At 39.4% G+C, this 4,051-nt stretch overlaps 1 pseudogene; it reads left to right on the forward strand.

Moving 5' to 3' along the window:
• Window positions 1-489: 489 nt before the first annotated feature.
• On the forward strand, window positions 490-1,823 carry LOC100981003 (serine/threonine-protein kinase Nek2-like; annotated as a pseudogene).
• Window positions 1,824-4,051: the final 2,228 nt, after the last annotated feature.

Genomic DNA, 4,051 nt, shown 5'->3' on the forward strand with positions numbered 1-4,051 from the left:
TTAGTTTCTACCCCCTGGGAATTCATTCTGGTTGGAGAAATTGTTAACAAAAAATTATCATCCTATGGGATATTTTTTTAAAGTATGAAATGAGATAATGTGTGTGAGAAAACTTTGGAAGTTTTACACATTTAGGATTTTTTTCTCCAGTGCATAGCCTGATGCCTGACATATTTTAAATGCTCATTACACCCTTGAATGAATTGGTGAAGAGCCAAGAGTTATGAGAGCATAATGCTAGAGTGTAGATGGATTAGTTCTGCCTGGATGGACAGGTGGGATGCGGAGGCTTCCAAGAATACAACTTTTGAACTGGACTTGGAATTATAAGTTAAGAATCGAGAGAGAAATGGGGCCGAAGGCAGGGGTGGCAGGTCAGTGCTGCTCGGGGGCTTCTCCGTCCAGGTCCCTGGAGCTCCCGGTCCCTGGAGCTCTGCACTTGGGGGCACAACTTGCGTGAGGCAGCACGACTCTGGCGACTGGCTGGCCATGCCGTCCCAGGCTGAGAACTATGAAGTGTTGTACGCCATTGGCACAGGCTCCTATGGCCGCTGCCAGAAGATCCAGAGGAAGAGTGACAGCAAGATACTAGTTTGGAAAGAACTTCATTATGGCTCCATGACAGAAGCTGAGAAACAGATGCTTGTTTCTGAAGTGAATTTGCTTTGTGAACTGAAAAATCCAAACATCGTTCATTACTATGATCTTATTATTGACCGGACCAACACAACACTGTATATTGTAATGGAATATTGTGAAGAAGGAGACCTGGCTAGTGTAATTACAAAGGGAACCAAGGAAAGGCAATACTTAGATGAAGAGTTTGTTCTTCGAGTGACGACTCAGTTGACTCTGGCCCTGAAGTAATGCCACAGACGAAGTGATGGTGATCATACTGTAGTGCGTCGGGATCTGAAACCAGCCAGTGTTTTCCTGGATGGCAAGCAAAACGTCAAGCTTGGAGATTTGGGGCTAGCCAGAATATTAAACCACGACACGAGTTTTGCAAAAACATTTGTTGGCACACCTTATCACATGTCTCCTGAACAAACGAATCACATGTCCTACAATGAGAAACCAGATATCTGGTCATTGGGCTGTTTGCTGTATGAGTTAGGTGCATTAATGCCTCCATTTACAGCTTTTAGCCAGAAAGAACTCGCTGGGAAAATCAGAGAAGGCAAATTCAGGCAAATTCTATACCGTGACTCTGACGAATTGAATGAAATTATTATGAGGATGTTAAAGGATTACCATCGACCTTCTGTTGAAGAAATTCTCGAGAACCCTTTAATAGCAGATTTGGTTGCAGAAGAACAAAGAAGAAATCTTGAGAGAAGAGGGCGACAATTAGGAGAGCCAGAAAAATTGCAGGATTCCAGCCCTGTATTGAGTGAGCTGAAACTAAAGGAAATTCAGTTAGAGGAGCGAGAGCGAGCTCTCAAAGCAAGAGAAGAAAGATTGGAGCAGAAAGAACAGGAGCTTTGTGTCCGTGAGAGACTAGCAGAGGACAGACTGGCTAGAGCAGAAAATCTGTTGAAGAATTACAGCTTGCTAAAGAAGTTCCTGTCTCTGGCAAGTAGTCCAGAACTTCTTAATCTTCCATCCTCAGTAATTAAGAAGAAAGGTCATTTCAGTGGGGAAAGTAAAGAGAATGTCATGAGGAGTGAGAATTCTAAGAGTCAGCTCACATCTAAGTCCAAGTGCAAGGACCTTCAGGTCCTTGCTTCATGCTTCATGCTGCCCAGCTGTGGGCTCAAGCCCTGTCAGATATTGAGAAAAATTATCAACTAAAAAGCAGCCAGATCCTGGGCATGCGCTAGCCGGGTAGAGAGACACAGAGCTGTGTACAGGATGTAATATCACCAACTTTTAGTGACTGATGTTCAAATGCTGTAGCGTTATATACTTGGTTCCGTGAGCCATGCCTTTTTGTATAGTCCACATGATATTTCAGAATTGGTGTTGCTCTTCTTCAGCAACTGTTGTACAAAATGTTCACATTTAATTTTTCTTTCTTCTTTTAAGAACACATTATAAAAAGAATACTTTCTTGGTTGGTTGGGCTTTTAATCTTGTGTGCGATTACTAGTAGGAACATGAGATGTGACATTCTAAATCTTGGGAGAAAAAAAATGAGAAGAAAAAGATATTTACGCAAGAGTAGCACTCACTGAATAGTTTTAAATGACTGAGTGGTGTGCTTACAATTGTCGTGTCTAGATTTAAATTTTAAGTCTGAGATTTTAAATGTTTTTGAGCTTAGAAAACCTAGTTGGATGCCATTTGGTCATTAATACCATGACATCTTGCTTATAAATATTCCATTGCTCTGTAGTTCAAATCTATTAGCTTTGTGAAAGTTCATCACTGTGATGTCTGTATTCTTTTTTCCTTTTTATTCTGTTTAACAGAATAAAAGAATTCTTTAGTTTCCCTGTAAAAAAAAAAAAATCGAGAGAAGCGGTTCTGCCGGGGCAGCTGTCAGTCGTTAAAGTGCCTGGATTTACATGAACCACATATCTACAGGCTAATACAGTTTTCAAGATGCTTTTGTTTACGCTATCTCTTTTGAGTCTTACGACAGTTCCATGAGGTGAGGTCATACAACCAAGAGAAGCCCTGACCAGAACCTGGGTTCTAGGGTGTAAGAGAGAGCATCTGGCCAGTTTGTTCTTTATAGTTTCACGAATGTTATGATTGCTAATATTATCGTATTTCTATTATTATATTTGTGAAAGCATGGTTTTCTGAGTTACAAGTATGTGAAAGACACATGTACACATGTAATGAAATGTATAGTTTTCCTTTTATTTCTGTAAAGCAAGTTAGCTTGTATTGATACATGATTAGTTTTTTTCAGAGGTTTCAGAAACAGGTTAGAAAATGCTTCCATAGTATTTCATAGATTCTTTATAATTTGAGCAGTTTTTCAGGATTTTCAGTTCATTTAAACCATTTATCTAACGAACAGTAAATAGAAACTCTGAGCTCTACATTCTCTTGTAAGCTTTCTTTTTCTGTTATAGTTGAGCAAATTTGTTGACATTCTTATATTTCTGCATTTTGATTTTTTGCAAGATGTTTGGTTAAAATACTTTGGGGGAAAAATACAAGAACTTTGTCTCATTTGTAGTTGACTTCCTACTTTGTATATGTTGTCTTCTGTATGTATTAAGACAGTGAAGTATTGGCAAAAGAATAGGTAAATAGATCAATGGAACAGAATAAGCCCCCAGAAATAGACCCATACAAATAGAGTCCGCTCATCTTTGACAGAGGAGCAAACGCAATTTAATGGAGAAAAGATTGTCTTTACAACAAATGGTGCTGGAAACAACTAGACATCCACATGTGGAATAATGAATATAGACACTGACCTTACACCTTTCCCAACAATTAACACAATACAGATCATAGACTAAATGTAACACAAAACTAGCAAACTTCTGTAAGTTTAATAACATAGGAGAAAATCTAGGTGACCTTGGGTTTGGCAATGAGTTTCTAGATGCAACACAAAAACACCATCTACAAAAGAAAAAATGGACAAGATGGACTTCATTAAAGTGAAACATGTCTGCTGTGCCAGAGACACTGTTAAGAATGAAAAGACAGGCTGGGCGCAGTGTGGTGGCCCATGCTGTGATTCCAGTTACTTGGGAGGCTGAGGCAGGAGGATCCCTTGAAGACCAGGAGTTGAAAGATGCAGTGAGCTGTGATGGTGCCACTGCATTCCAGCCTGGATGACAGAGAGACCCCATCTTTACAAAGAAAAAAAAGAAATAATGCAGAGAAGTCTCATGTACGGGCCCACTAAGTTTTATAGTGTTTTTGCTTTATTGCACTTTGCAGATATTGTTTTTTACCTATTGAATGTTTGCGGCAACCCTGTGTCAAGCAAGTCTTGCGGTGCCGTGTTTCTAACAGCATATGCTCACTTTCTGTATCTGTGTTACATTTCGCTGATTCTCACAATATTTCAGATGTTTTCATTATCATGTTTGTTATGGTGATCGGTGATCTTTAATGTTGCTATTGTAATTGTTTA

This window comes from Pan paniscus, chromosome 13 (assembly GCF_029289425.2).
Source record: "Pan paniscus chromosome 13, NHGRI_mPanPan1-v2.0_pri, whole genome shotgun sequence".
Lineage (NCBI taxonomy): Eukaryota > Metazoa > Chordata > Mammalia > Primates > Hominidae > Pan > Pan paniscus.